Source organism: Pogona vitticeps, chromosome 3 (assembly GCF_051106095.1).
Source record: "Pogona vitticeps strain Pit_001003342236 chromosome 3, PviZW2.1, whole genome shotgun sequence".
Lineage (NCBI taxonomy): Eukaryota > Metazoa > Chordata > Lepidosauria > Squamata > Agamidae > Pogona > Pogona vitticeps.
The window spans coordinates 71476265-71493153 of record NC_135785.1 but is presented as its reverse complement, the minus strand read 5'-3'; positions in this window follow the sequence as shown (position 1 = coordinate 71493153).

The following is a 16889-nucleotide window of genomic DNA, read 5'->3' as shown; positions in this document are numbered from 1 at the left end:
CTGGCCTGCCATGCTGGCTGATGCTACATAAACGTAATTTTCAACTTTACCAGCAAAGTAATAAAAACATTAGAACAGTCTCTTGTAACTGTCTAGTACTTTTTAGGGTTCTTGATTTTTATGAGTAGCTTTTAGCTTAATATTACTGCAATTCAGTTTTGTTAAATCAAATTTCAGTAATTTTGTGATTAAATTACTCTCCATAAATGTCTCTTTTGTACCTACCAACTACTCAACCCAGTTTTAGCACATCAAAGTGTTCTTGCTAAATAATGAATACAGTGGACCCTCTACTTAAGGAATTAATCCGTATTGGAACGGTGGCTGTAAGTCGAAAAGTCTGTAGGTCGAATCTCCATTGACCTACAATGCATTGAAAACTGATTAATCCCACAACTAGCAGTTTTTATTCTGTTTTTGTTCCATTTTGGTTTTTTTCTGGTCTGTAAGTCGATTCTCCGGCTGCAAGTCGAATCTAAATTTTGCAGCCAGAGAAGTCTGTAACTCGAAAAGTCTGTAAGTTGAGCCGTCTGTAAGTCGAGGGTCCACTGTACTGGTTTTTTGGGGAGCAGAATATCTGAAGTCACAATTTTGTACATCACACTTTGATACTGTACAATCCCATGCATAAAAAGTTTCTGCTAGGCTTTAATAGTTATTTAATGGTACTCTTTTAGTGTGCATAATAATATCTCCAATCTTTTGAGCTGTTATCCTCTTGTGCTGGAATGCTGTAGTATAAATGACAATAATATTTTGTGTTCTTTATGTGTGCTCCGGCTCAAAGAGGTTTGATTTTATCCTTTGTATTTTAAAGATTTTTATAGAGGGAGGAGGGTAAATGCAAGGCACAGACATGGCAGGTCATTGTATGCATCACCTGGAGGTATCTTCATAATATGCAATCAATACTATGTGTTTCTGTTAAGTAGACAACATTATTTTTAAAATACAGATAGTTATATCATTAAAATATATATATTTAAAAACAGCCATATCTCTATAATCAGGTAATATTAATATCCTTTGCCTACATGTTAACACATTAACATGAAACTGAATGTGGCATTTCCAATCTCTGATACCAACATGAATTGCAACCACATAAACCTCACACAGAAGAAATAAGACTAAATCAAATCCTTCCCTTTTCAAGGATTTTCTTTCTCTCTATCTAGCAACCAGTTCAATACAATAAACACTTTGCTTTAGTGCTTTATCACTACATATCTCCTTGAAGAAGATGCAGTCTTCTTTTTGTGGTGCGAGATTTATCCTACCTAACCTTAGTTTACCGTTGAGATTTCTTCTTGAGTTCTGTTAAACTTTCAGCTAGATCAGTTTTTTCAGATTCACCATGTTGGGTCATTTTGGTCTAAGGTACCTTTTTAGATGGATGGTGTTTAGAGTCAAAAGACATTGCAATATATTTTATTCTCTGTGTGGTTCACACAATTATATATCTATGGTCTACTATCTTACAAAAGTTACCATTTTGTGAATACTACAGTTTAGCTACGTGCTGTGTGATGAACTACTGTTCTGAATCTTCTGCCCTCTATTGGCCATTCAGTGAGTTCATGAGAAGGAAGTCACAAATCTCTTGTTCATCGTAGCCTAATGTCTTCACCACTAGGAAGCAGTAGTTTCCAACTTTTGCTGTACTATTACTTGGGGCTAGCTTTGGTTTTTACATCTAGTGCAGTTCTTTTCATCCTAGCAGTGAGCAAAGGAAAGAATTACGTATGTTCCATTGTTTAATTTCAGATGGAAAGATGTTGTCTTTTCTTCAGGAAGCAGTAACATCAGGAATATTGTATGGTGCTGCTGTTCTGTGTATTTTTATTGAAGCTGTTTTTGCACAGTATGCATAATATTTTCATCAGTGTTGCAGGCAATAAGCTGTAGAAGGAGAATGTGTAATGTTCTCATTTACCCAGGAATCTGAACTCAAAATTGGACTCAAACCATGTAAAACCAGAACATGTATTTAGAAACCATAAATATATTTGCGCTTTTAAAACCTTTCTTGAAAACATTGGCTGAAATCCAATAGTAAGTCACAGCTGGAGTAGACCTACTGAATCAGTGGAACTTATGGAGGAAGTAACTCACCATATCTCCACTGATTCAGTGAGCCTATTCTAGTTTCAAGTTACTTTAATATTTTATTTAAAAAACTCTATCTCTGTTTTATAATATTTTAAAAGTTATATTTGTAATCATTATATCTGTACATCCAAATTCTCATTGATTTGATATTTAGGTGGTAATACTCTTGTATTTCTTACTAGAAAGAGTATTTTTGTAGTACTTTTTATAAACAGCAACTTATTTATTGGTAAAATCTTGGAATTACAATGTTTAAAAAACTCTGATAATTAAAAATATTTTACTTTAGCTCCTGGTTTTAATTTGTTATTTCATAGGGTTAGTTTGCTTTCAAGAGTGGAATTAATGGGCAAAGAAATTCCCAAAATGTTCACATGTTGTTTGTAAAATATTGCGCTAATGATATCAGCATTAAACGTACAGCTTCTCTGCCCATAGAAAGGTTTTCATTTCCTAAGTAGCTGCCCTAAGAATAAGCGAGGGAGCAGCAAACTTTGGGTTGGGAACTGGAGTCATGGGACAGCGGCGGGACATGGGGCTGGGCCCTGCTCTTGCTTTGAATGGCATGGTTGAGCCGTCCTGAGTTCTCAGAGATCTGATGCAGTGTTTTGGAACACATCACAGATCTGGTGCACCTCCTTCCTGTAGTTCTACAATAGTTGTTAGTGGTGCAACTCAGCATCTGACTTCCTTGAGTTGCTGCATAGTTGCCTCACGTTTCTGGATTCTTTTCCTCCTCGTCATGGTATGCCTCATCCCAAATATCTCTCAAATCCCAAATATGGGAGATGCTGTGATGGTCATGGGATATGGCTGCATCTATCAGATGCTGCTCTGCATGAAGCTGATCCAGTTTCTTCTTAATGACAAAGGTAGTCATAAGTATTACTACTTCACCATTGAATGGCGAACACAGTCACCTGCCATGTTTATGGTCATATAAGCTCAGCATTAGGGTTCTACTTCTCCTCATCCCAGCTCAGCTACCATTGCTGAGCTCCACCACTCGGCCCTAGACATTGTCATTGTCATTGACCTGCTCGATCTGCATGGTAAGGATGAGAGAGAGAATAAAGCATAGCAGGGCACTGGAAGCCATCTCAACATCATCTGGACATTCATTCACTCACACATACATGCATACATACACACAGCAGGTTGGCCATCCCAACCTGTGGACAGCCTTACTAAGAATAGATGTTCTAAATGAAGCCCACCTCTGACCAGCATTTCTGAGTTGTTTATTAGCTCAGCTGCATGAAAGTCCTGGGTACTTAGGCCCAGTTGTACCAGTGAGACACAACTGGCTGTTACAAAATGTGACCTTACAGCACTTCTTGTATTTTGCCATCACTCTGAACATTGGTTTCTCATTCTCCAGCTGGTCCGAAGAGTTGATAAAGCAGTAGCTGCTCTCTCCCAAAATGCACTGCATGCATAAACAGCCTCCTGAACTGTGTTTCCAGATTGGGCACAACCAATCCTGATGGAGCATTATATTTAACTATGTATCTTACCTCCCAAACTGTAGGCAGTTTCCCAATTTATGGACTCCTATCAAATTGCACAATTTAGACAATGGTACAACAGTACATTCTTACGTTTGCATTGTTTTCCAATGGATGTACCATTAACGTCTCCCAGTGCATGGTGTTTAAGAGCAAATCTGTCCCATCAAGCCAAAGTAACTCAGGGGTAAAATTGTGTTGTTGTAAGTGAGTTAGAATCTTGACAGTGGTAGCTTGCAAAAAAGTTTAGGGGGCTGTCTGCTTAAATAAATGCAATGACCTGCATTACCTTAAAATCCTGTGGAGCACTATAGTTACTTTCAAATCTTGTGGAGCACTTATGTCATTCATAAGAACCCATTACAGCCCCATAAACTTAATAATAATAATAATAATAATAATAATAATAATAATAATAATAATAATAATAATAATAATAATAATAATAATAATAATAATAATAATAATAATAATAGTCGTCGTCGTCGTAGTAGTAGTAGTAGTAGTTGTCGTCATTGTGAAAGGAGCACAGGGGTGAATGTACTATTCAGTAGATGTGCTAACGTAAATGTATTAAAATGTTTAGTGATTTTATTATATTCTATAATGTCCCATTGTGTTGGCTATATATACTATGGTGTTTCTTTTTTTAATATACAGTGGGGTCTCTACTTAAGAACTTAATCCGTATTGGAAGGTGGTTCTCAAGTTGAAAAGTTCTTATGTTGAATCTGCATTTTCCATAGGAATGCATTGAAAACCATTTAATCCGTATCTGCTCTTTTCCGTCCATAGAAACTACAGTGGAACCTCTACTTAAGAACTTAATCCGTTTTGGAATGGCGTTCTTAAGTTGAAACGTTCTTAAATTGAAGCAAAATTTCCCATAGGAATGGACTGAAAACCAATTAATCCATTCTGGCTGTTTTTTTTGTTATGTAGAGGTGTATTCGTACATTGAAGCATTAGTTCCCATAGGAACTAATGCAAAGCTGGTTAATACATACTCTACCACTAGGGGGAGAATTTTTTTTTTAACCTAAGATGACCTAAGGTTAAAAAAAGAGCAGGAAAGGTTTTTTTTCCTGTTCTTATCTTGGATTTCTGTTCTCAAGTAGAAGCGAAATTTAGCAAATGGAGCTGTTCTTAAGTTGGATTGTTCTTAAGTAGAGACGTTCTTAAGTAGAGACCCCACTGTAGGAACAAAACAGTAACTTTGGAATTTGTGTTCTTCCACTCCTCGTGTCAACTTGCTGATAATAGGCAAAATCCTGTTGTTTACTAGAGTAGGCCCATTAATGAGAAATTGATGAATAATTTTTTCTGTAAGTTCCATTGATTCAAACTCTGACTGCATCTTACTATTTATTTATTTATTTATTTATTTATTTATTTATTTATTTATTTATTTATTTATTTATTTATTGGACTTATATACCGCCCCATAGTGCTACAAGCACTCTCCAGGCGGTTTACAATTTTTAATTATACAGGCTACACAGTGCCCCCCCCAACAAGCTGGGTACTCATTTTACCGACCTCGGAAGGATGGAAGGCTGAGTCAACCTTGAGCCGGCTACCTGGGATTTGAACCCCAGGTCGTGAGCACAGTTTTAGCTGCAGTACAGCGTTTTAACCACTGCGCCACGAGGCTCCTTTACAAAGGAGTTGAGTGACTAAATCCTCATTGATCTAATGGGCCTACTTTTGTGTGATTTACTACACTACCCAACAGGATTTTGACCTATGCATTGCAGCAATGAATTGGCCCCTGAATAAGATACCAGAGTGGTACACAGTAGCTAAACCCATTAGTACGTTGTAACTAGTGTAAGCCCATTGAATCAGTGGTGGTTTGGTAAGTCAGTTCCTCTGTAAGTTCTATTGATTCAGTGGGCCTACTCTAGCTAAGATTGACTACTGAATTTCAGCTAGTGTTTTCTGCCCAGAGGGCTGTATCTGAGGCACATACGCACAAAACTATTTTACAGTCTACAACATTAATCAAACAATTCAGTAATGGTCTATGTATGGCAAATTGACATACACTAATGATCTTTTAAATACATATGGGAAAGAAGTCATTGAAAGATAACATACTTGTTTACTGGTTTGGAGCCGATTTCTCCGATTATCTTTACATTTTTTTTTACACATTTGGGGCTGTTGGTCACCCTTGGTTGAAGTTACTGTTTTATAAATCAGATTTTCAGAATGCTTCATTCCAGGTTTCCTAACTTATCACTTTTGATTTTTCAGTGTTGTCCAGATATCATTTTGCCTTTAATAATTTTCCTTGTCAGCCTCTAACCTTTTGTGTCCTGATGTGGCAACCGTGTACGGTAGAAAATGTGCACATAATTTAGACCTAGCTATGACAGTGTCAAGGAATGATGCATGAATTTATAGACACTACTTCATAAATTGGTAAAATATTTTTCATATTTAGGGTATGGGGAAAAATCCTCATCAATCCACTTTAGCTAAGACTGGGAGAAGAGTGGGAAATTGTTGGAAGAGATTAGATGACTTGAAACAAAGATTTGTGTGTGCTAATCACAAAAAAGCATGGTCGAATGCAACATACGGAGGTGAGAAAAAACATGTGCTATGATAAACAGTTTTCTTTCAACACTTGAGGGAGTGCCATTTTTAAAGAAATACTTAGCGTACCACTTGGTTTGCTACTGAGGTCTGAAACAGTAAAAACTGAAGGAGCACCTCTCCCCAGAAAAAAAACTGAACTCAAATGGAAATGAATGTTTCTGCCACATGCACATTCCTACCTGCCTATCAGGAGGCCTATCTGAAGAAATAATCTACTAATGTAACCATAGACTAGGTGCATGTTTAGGCTGGGACGAGGAATATATTACTGTCTGGAGGTTGTTCAGTTGCAACTCCCAGCTGATTTAAGTCAGTTTTAAGTCCTGCGGAAGTCTTTTTCCAAAGTAAATTTGTTGTTTAAAATGTCTTTGCTTTTGCCTGAGCATCCTGATGCCTTTGATATAGTGGGATTACACTCAAAGGTACCTTTCATTTTAAGAAGTACTCCTAATGTGATTTTCTGATTCTTGCTCAGCTTTGAACAATTTTGCCTGGTTTTGAAATGGTGTTTAAAGGAAAGAACAGGGAATACAACTGTGATACATTACTTAGATTACTTTGATACCATCTCGTTGATGATCAGGGAGGGACTTCGGTGTACGAAACTACTCCTACATATTTTGGCAGTTAGATGAGAGATTTTGAGGGATGTGGTTTATGTTGTGAAGGTCTGGCCTGATAAACAGAGTTGCACTTTCAATGGGTATAGTCTCCCTTTTCATCCTAAAGGTTTTAAGGTAATCTGAGTTGCACCAGTGGGATATCCTAGGTATTTATATCTGTTAAGTAGAGATGGGCATGAACTGCTGAACCTGAAGTTTGCACTGGTTCATCTTTCAGCCAGATGGTTGTTAGGCGCTTCCCAGCTGTGCTTCCTTCAGCAGGTGTCCACTCAAAGGCAGTGCCTCGGCTACCCTGCCCTGCTCCTCCATGCACTGCCTCTGAGTGAGTGCTCGCCAGAGGGGTCAAGGCTGGGAAGCGCCGAACACTTGTTCAGTTAAAAACCGAACTGGCCCAATCTGCCCTTTCAGTTGCTTGTGCCCATCTCTAGTATTAAGTCTTCTTGGCATGTTCAACTTGGATAGATTATAATTACTCATTCACGTACTATACTGCCTTTGGTAGCTAATATGTTATGCTGTGTTTGCTTGTTAAAGTTGTGCTTTCTTTCATACCAGCTCTTTGTGTCTATGCCTTCATTCTTTTCTCCTGGCAAAGTGATTTCTAAGGAGTTATAATCATGATAGGAGTCCTTTTTTCTTCATGCTGTTGCCATTGTCCTATCTCTCCATATAATCAGCACTATCAGTCTTTTGAATATAGCCATGCATCCTTGTCGCTCTAGCATTCAAATATTTCAATAGATAACTGATACAAAACAAGCTATAAACGGCAAAACATTTTGATGAAGATATCTCTCAAAAGGGTAATGTTTGCAGGGTCCTGAAGGGTGTGTATAGGATCAACACAACACATATTTCTAGATGTCCAAATGAATATGACTTTTTGTTTTTGTTTTGTTAGGAAGTGATTGGTAGAATGAACTACCTGGTTATTGACCCTTCTATTTCATTGCACCAGTCCAAGTCACATCTGGAATCTTTCACCCCCCCCCCCCCCGCCCATTATCAGTATTTAGTGGCTAAACATAATTTGTTGTTCTAGGCCTCAGGAATGGAACCAATGAGAAAGTGGAGTGGTGATTCTTTGTCCTTTTGTCTGTAGTGAAGATTAGTGGAGATTTCTTCCAGTACACAGAGAAGTATCAGCAGAAGAATTTTCTTTAGCAATAGAGAAGAAATGGCATAAACTCCTCATGTCTACTTGCTGATAATAATCACTCCTCTCTGGCTGTTACTCTGAACTACAAGCACACTGAACATCACATCTTCTTTGGGTCTTGCCAGTTCTGTTCCAAAAAAAGTACACTATTTGGCCCTAAATTTCTGATATACAGGCCAAAATCCTGTTATGTAGCTATGCAAATAGCACATGTTTTGGCAGTGAATTGCACCAAATAAGAAATTTCTATAGACGTTACTTGCTGTATGCTGAGTTACACAACTCAGCATGCAACTCATAATGTCTATGGATATTTCTTAATGAGGCAATTTACTTCCACAGATTACATGGTTTGTGTTATACCAGCATAACTAAACAAGAAATTTGGGCTACAATCTATAGTTATGTCCACTATTTGAAAAAGTATCCTTCTCAGAAGATGGTAACTATCAACATACTTCATTGACCTGTTGAGCAGTGCAATAGACTGTATCAGAAGGGGGTAGATTCTCCTTCATTGGAGGCTCTTAAAGAGAAATTGAATGGCCATCTGTCAGGTACATGCTGGCACAGATTTTCTGCCACAGCAGGAGGCTGGACTAGGTGATCCTTGAGTATATTCCCAATTTTATAATTCTGTTACTGAGACTTTTACTCCGGAGAAATGATTCAATTAATTCTTCAGCAGTGGTTCCATTACAGTTGATTTGTTTCCATCACCACCACCACATTCTGATTTTTGCCTAAACCAGATGCCAGAATTGCTGCACTGTAATCATAGTGGCCAGTCCTTGTAAGAAAATCAATTATAGTCTCAAACAACAATTTGGAAGCAGGAAAACTAAAATTAAATTCCCCTCCTGAACTGTTCATCATCCTATAAATAATTATCTGACAAGCTATGTTTGTGGAGCCAGATGGAGGCAATAAGTGCTAATTAATTCCCCAGGAAAAACTGATGACAATTCAGGATGGCACTGTCAATCACTTGTTTTCCTTTTCTTTTTCCTTTTAATTTTGGATTGTTTTTCCATTTCAGCAACTGGTCATTTGATTCGGTGATTATGCTGGTGATCCTGTTTTGGAAGAACTGCCCTGTAATTTTGCCTTTGATATACAGTACGTACATTTCAAATTGGAGAACTGAGGAGTGTGAATAGGTTTTCAGTTGGCAAGTGTAAATAAAATGGGCATGGGAATTATTTGATGAATTAGATTTTTACTTGATAAATAGTTTGGCAAATGAAATAAACATGGCAACCCATGCAAGATAACCATCTACATACAAAGGATAGCTTGAGAATATTTGGGCTATTTCTTCTGTAATCACTGGTATGTGATCAATGTCAGCATGGAGGGTCAATGCACATAGATCACCAGATATTGTTACCTATATTCTCTGTCTAGGGTTTAGTAACCTGCCCTTAAAATCTGATGAGTAAACATTAAGAGGCATAGGAATTCTATGAAATTGCCAAATCTACATCTGGCATCAGCAGATATATAATGGTAAAGACTAGCATTTGTGCTTCAAATCACACACGATGAGGGTGTGATTTAAAGCACAAGAGAAGTGCAAAAATTAAGGTACTGAATCACTCCCCTACACCTATTGCTTAGATGTATAAACATACAGGTTGAAATCCTGTTGTATAGCTCCACATGCAGAGTGGGGATTATGTCAAATTGTCATTGATTTAAGGTTTCCTTTGGAGATTTTGATGCAAGTGTGACTTTATCCCATTGTGTTGGAGTTGCATTAGGAGTGATTCGCCACTGCTGATGACATCATCCACATTGCACGTCTGGAGCTACAAAACATGATTTCAGCCAGTGTATTTTCTAATCTGCACAACCAAATCAACCTGGCTTCTAATGCTAGAAGTGGATATGGTCAACAGAAGTATGGTTGAAGGGGAAGCTCCTTTCTTCTCTTCCCCCTCTCTTTTTGTTTATTTATAGAGTATCACAACCTCCCTCAAAATACAATTTCAGAAGCAAACAGTTTTCTGATATGAGCCTTTAGAAGAAGCAACACTGGAGGTTTTTCTTTTAAAGGGTAGCAACCAATGTATATACATTTCAGTTGTCTTGTAAATTCCTGGAAGAAGATGGATTAGAAAAAAAAAACAATCACTTGTGTATCCCATTTAAAATAAGTCTTTATGAATAGAGCAGTATGTGGGTGTAAGGTTTTATAGAGAAAGATATCTAAATTCATTTCCTCTCAAAAGTGAAGGAATCATAAAATGTGTCAAACCCATCATTCCATATTCTTTCTTAGTGACAAATGGAAAAAAAACCTTTAGAGGCTCAAGAAATGTAGTTATAGGAATTTTTTCAAAAATTGTACTTTTGATGAGGTTTTAAAGATAATCTGCGTCAGGTTACAAGAATTCATTTTGTATAAAGCAGCATTACAGAGCAAGCTTGCTTACTTCACCCATCTTCACCCTGTCTCACCAGATCGTCTCAATGGTGGAGACTGTGGGGAGAAATGTAATGTGGTAGTTCATGAGCAGTTCACAAAATGCAAGCAATCTCTCTTGTACTTTTGGGGAATAATACTTAATGGACACTTATGTGTGTTTGTGTAGTTAGGAGGCATTGCATGGGGAAAATGGACATGTGTACACATATTAATCATCCTGTAACATGAAACAAAACGTCGATATCTTTTTCTTAAAGGGCACTTATGTTCACAGGAATTTCTGAACAAGCAGTGCTGTCATCTTTAGCATGCCTGCCTTAATATTTGCAGTTTTAGTTCATTGTTGTGTTACAACTGCAGAATCTTTTTGCATACTGTTGCAAAATGTGCCAGATTAACCACAGGACTTCTTTTGTTTTTGTTTAGTGAAGACATTACTGTATTTTTCCATTTATAAGATAACCAATGTATAAAACAACCCCCCCCCTTTCCTAATCCCAAATTAGAAAAAGCAGGGATCAAAGGGATCCCTTTTTGCTAAGCCCCATGCCTTGGCAAAAGGCAAGGAAAGTGACTGTCAAAATGACTGCTGCTTTTCCTTGTCTTTTGACAAGGTATGGAGCTTAGCAAAAAGGATGAGAACAACGCCTCCCATTCCTGTTTGCTAAGCCCTGTGCCTTCGCAAAAGGCAGTGGTAAAGTGATCACTTCCGTGTATAAAACGACCCTCATTTTTTCCTGAAATTATTTAAAGAAAAAGTGAAGTTTTATACACACAAAAATACAGTACTTTCAAAGAGAGATGGTATTGGTGTAGTAAATTCTGCAAGTTAAAGGTAGCATTGAAAATTTTTGATTTGTCATCAGTGGGCAGTGGGCAGCAGTGATTCATGGATGTCTCTTCATAGATGAAATCCTATGTTTTAAAACACATAACCCTTCCCTACTAGGGACTATTAACCCTATAAACCCTTCCCTGAGCTTAGATGTTTTCAGAGATGTTAGGTCTAGTCACTCTAGTGAACATTACTGGATTTGTTTATTTATTCCAGGATTTGTGGTCTATTTAGAAGAAAGTGCCTACTAAAACAAGCAATTTAAAATAAACAAAAAGAGCATTTCAGACCAAGCTAATAGCAAGTTTGTCATTAAGAGGTCAACAGTGATAGAGGCCTGTGAATTCCATTGGTTATTGTAAAACTAGCAATTCTAGTGCGTTATGGTGGAACTTGTCTTTTCATCCAAAAGAGGAAACCAGATGCTTTCTAGCTCATCAAAAACTGTATAGAAATAGTTGAGCTTTCCCTCAGTTTTCTTTTCGACTCTACTAAATGTGGAGAGCTCATAGGTGTTTACTGTTGTTATTTTTAATTTAATACTCAGTGTTCATTTATATCATTTTGTTTATGTTTTGTATCATGGTATGTTTATACTTAATTTGTAGTATTCTGTATGGGAAAATGCATTTAATTACATACATGAATATAACATAACTTAGGCAGAGGATTTACATATATTAGATAGAACAGTGAGTCTTAAAAGAGCTTTGTTGAGAGGCCTTCTCAGTGTTCTGAGAATTGCATTAACTGATATTTTGGGCTATAATTACATTAGCAAATTACATTGTTTGATCGGCCTCTTGAGAACTGGTATTTGTTGCATCAGGATAACACTGGTTGTCAAACTTGGGAACAAACAAAAACAGAATTATATCCTGAATGTGTATAAAACTTTTTACAATAATATGGCAGCATCCAAAGCATGTACCATAATATACAAATGTTGTGTGTTTTGTGTCCTTGCCTTTTAAACCTTCCCTGACTGGGTAAGTATGTTATGGAGAATTATGTCATAAATATAATACCGTATTTTACTGTGACACATCAGTCTTTAAACATGATTTTGCTTTGTTCAGATTCCTACATATTCCCTGTCTTTGTTTAAAATGGAAGTATGGCCGCTTTTTCATATTTGACAAGGTGTGATGACCTGGAACTGGATTCATTCTAATGTCTTAGTGTACAGAGGATATGCTGCATAGGTTAGTTTGGAAAGCCCTGTGCAGCAATTGGTCAAACGTCTGACAAAAAATTATCCCTCTTGGACCTTGCAGGTGCAGTGCAAAGATGTAAGGCTTAAGACTGAGTACAGTGGGGTCTTGACTTAAGAACGGCTCGAGTTAAGAACATTTTGACTTAAGAACCGCTCTCATAGGAAAATATTGACTTGACTTACATACTTAGATTTGAGTTAAGAACTGAAAAAAACCCACGTGGAAGGCAGGGAAAGTGCAAAAAGTGAACTTTCAGTTAACTGTTGGCCAGTGAAAAGGGTGCCTGTCTGCTTCCTCACTCCTCCCAGCGTTTAGAGAGTGGATTGGGAGACAGTCTTCGGACTGCCTGGTACTGTACTGCCTGGACTGTATTTTCCCTGCCTTCCCTGAACCTTTCTTGACCTAAGAAAAAAAGAAACAAAATATCTACCTCTAGTGGTCGAAGGCAGAATAGCAGCTTCCCATTAGTTTCTATGGACGGAAAAGAGCAGATACGGATTAAATGGTTTTCAATGCATTCCTATGGGAAATGCAGATTTGACCTGAGAACATTTTGACTTGAGAACCGCCTTCCAATACGGATTAAGTTCTCAAGTCAAGACCCCACTGTATAGAATTGGCCTGGAGCTATAGATCAGTGGTAGGCTACATGATTTACACATTGGCAGCTTGTGGTCTTATCTGACCGTTTCAGATTGGACCAAGAGCTGCTCCTGGCTTTATGTGCAGAAGGTAAGGTTGAGGAAGAACTCAGCTTAAATTTTTAGAGAACTGCTGCTAGTCAGGGTAGTAGTGCTAAGGTAAATGGTAACTCAGTACAAGGGATGCTTCATGCATTGCAGTTGACTTCTGATCATTTCCAGCTTTGTTTTTTAAGAACTGGGAGATCAAAAATTGTGTACTGGGCGGTTGGAGCTTGCTGACCCTAATCTACAATATTAAATTAACCTATTGATGTACCTTTTTTGATCACTGAAAAGATTTTGTAGCAGATTTATAAATTCAAGAAGATCTCTAAGTGGGTCCTATCCTTAGAGATGCATGCATTAAATAAATAATAGCATTAACAACAACGACAATGACAAGGACAAACAGCAGCAGCAGCAGAGGACCACATATGTTTCCTTTAATCCCCAACAGTACTGATCCATAAAAGCAGTCTCAAAGGGCCTGCCCAGACTGGCTGAGTTGAGTGTGGGGTGGATCAGGCTACAAAGGGGATCTGTTGAGCTCAGGTGGAGAAGCTATGTGCCTTTTTGTGTGTTCCACACATCTGAAGAGTGAACAATCAATTGTAGCCCAATCAGCTGTCAATTAAGAGCTTCCCCTTATCAATTGCAGAGGGTCAGGGGAAGTGAACATTAATTTTTTACATTGCTTCTCTCTCCCTCTGTCAGTGTAATTCTGTTTTTTTCCCTTTTCCCACTCTCTGCTTCCTTCCCTTGTTTTCCCCATTCATTCTCCCTTCAATTATAGCTATGATTGCAGTTGAAAGCTGAGGCTGCTATCTCCTGGCTAAACAATGAATGTGCCAAAAAGAATACATGCCCTACCACTGGGCCATAAAGATGTGTGACAGCTCTTAAAGAAGGATGGATCATTCTAAGTAGAAACACTTGTGGAAGAGGTCTTTTGAAAGATCCAAACCATGCCATCAGCTATACAGTGGAGTCTCGACTTACGGTCAGCTCCACTTACGACCTTTTTGAGATTATTTATTTTATTTATTTATTTTAGTTATATCCCACCTATCTGGTCGGGTCAGGACCACTCTAGGCGACTTCTCCGGCCACAAATTTTCACTTCGACTTGTGGCTGGAGAATCAACCTATGGACCAGAAGAATTCAAATTTGGCGCTTTCTCCGCCTCCCCCTTCCAGTCCATAGGCCACGGATCTGCCTCCGGATGCCTTCCAGGGATTCGCCGCCATGGGAGGCATCTCGGAGGTTCCCCACCACCACCGATAGAAGCACTGTCGGTGGTGGGAAGGACCTCTGAGATGCCTCCCATGGCGGCGGAGAAGCCCTGGAAGGCATCCGGAGGTCTCCCTCAGCCACCGCTGCTGGGAGCCGTGCCACGCCGGGCGATCTCCAGATGCCTTCCATGGTGGCGGAGAAGCCCTGGAAGGCATCCAGAGTTTCCCCACCACCACCGCTGCTGGGAGCCTTACCTCGCCGGGCGATCCCAGCCATGCTCGGACTCCCAAGGCGGAGAAGCACTGGAAGGCATCCGGAGGTCCCCCCCAGCCTCCGCCACTGCTGGGAGCCTTCGGAGGTCTCAAAGGGCTTTCCCCCCCCCCCGACATTGGAGGAAGCTGTTTGAGACCTCTGAAGGCAAAAAGGCAGGGAGAAAGGGCAGGAAATTCGACTATGAGGGCTACTCCATTTCTTCTACGGGTTTCTTGCCCACAATAGTAGATATGATAATCATCTGAACTGAATTTGCTCATTCCCGTCCATTTTAGTTCACTGATGCCCAGGATGTTGATATTTATTCTTGCCATCTCCTGTTTGACCACATCCAGTTTACCAAGGTTCATAGGTCTTGCATTCCAGGTTCCTATGCAGTATTTTTCTTTGCAGCATCAGACTTTCCTTTCACTTCCACACATGTCCACGGCTGAGCGTCCTTTCGGCTTTGGCCCAAACACTTAATTAGCTCTGGAGCTACTTGTACTTGTCCTCCGCTCTTCCTCAGTAGCGTGTTGGACACCTTCCGACCTGAGGGGCTCATCTTCCAGTGTCATACATATCTTTTAGCCTTTTGTTTCTGTCCATGGGTTTTTCTTGGCAAAGATACTGGAGTGGCTTGCCAGTTCCTGCTCCAGGTGGATCGCGTTTAGTCAGAACTGTCCACTATGACCTGTCCGTCTTGGGTGTCCCTGTACGGCATAGCCCATAGCTTCTCTGAATTACTCAAGCCTCTTCGCCATGACAAGGCAGCAATCTGTGAAGGGATCAATGCTACTGTCAAGCAATTGATAATCAGAAATCATTGGCAATCTACTGCAAATTATCCAGAGATCTACTCATAAATTCTCTTAAACCTGCTGATCATCTGTAATCTAAAATCAGCAAGGAATGAAAGGTGAATTCTCAGGAGACTCTTATCCGAATAGTGACAGTACTGTACTAACCAATCCAAGAAAATCTGAGATTAGAACTAATTTGTGAAAATTGTAAAATGAGTTTACATTGCAACAAAGTGTTTTTAATACATTTTAAAAAATCTACTGCAGTTTTTCTTCAAATTATATCGACATAGCTAGAGGTTGAACCTTATCTGGATTACTCTTATCGTACAGACGGTGGCACGTCAAATTGAGTTCTCTGGTTTTGTGTATTTATCTTTTTCAAGACAGTTTGACTGTGACCAAGATCCAACAGGATCTGCTGATGCAACTACTTCTGTCAGTGTAGTTCAGGAGGGGGCAGTCTCACCAATCCCATATTGCACCCCCAAATTCTTCTCTGGAGAGCTGAGAATATCTCAGGTACCAATTTTTGAAGGGAGCAGGAGGATAAGTTTTGCTGCAGTGGCATTGCAGTGTCAGTATGTTCCTGGATTCCTGCCCATGCACTTCACCCTAAATCACTGAAGTCAGTGCAGGTTTAGTATTGAGTTTTAGTATATATGGAGTTAGGTCCAAAGAATATTTGCTCTCAGACATGTTTATAGAAATGCAAGCAAAGGATCCTTCATGGAGTTGTTAAACTGAAAGAAGATTGAATTAGTATCAGGTCTGCTGACTTATGACTGTGACTTTTAAACTTTCATGGCTGGTGATATGGAAGTTACTTTTGCCACAAGAATGCAAATTCTAAATGATAAATGCATCTGAGTAATCCATTAGAGTTTTTATTTTAGACTAATCAGTGGTGTTGGCTTTGAGGCACTAAAAGAGTCTGCCATTATTCATTGTCTCCCTTCTGTCAGTAGCAGCATGAGGAAAATGAGGCATTTCCTTTAACTTTATATCCAAAGGCAGCATATCAGGGAGACACTGCTATAGTTTGCTGTCGTATGCATAGGATCAACTCAAAAAGAAATTGGGTATGACACAGAAAACAACAGGCCTTTTATTTTGTTACAGGATAACTGTGGCACTTTGCATTTATTTACCTTAGTTAAAGGTATGGAAGTGCTTAATGTTTTCCTTGTGTGCTGCTTGTACACTAAAAGTACAATGGAGGGCTTAATACTAGGGAAGTACACTGTTTTTGGATAAAATGTGCAAAATGAACCAAATCCAGAGTATTTGTAACTTTTTAAGTTAATGACAAGATGGAAGAAAACACCCTCAATCGCTTTTCAGACAGGCTGGGCTCCCTGACTGATCATGGAAATATGTTCTGGCAGAAGTGGGACTAAAGCAGTAGTACAAGCACGAAACAAT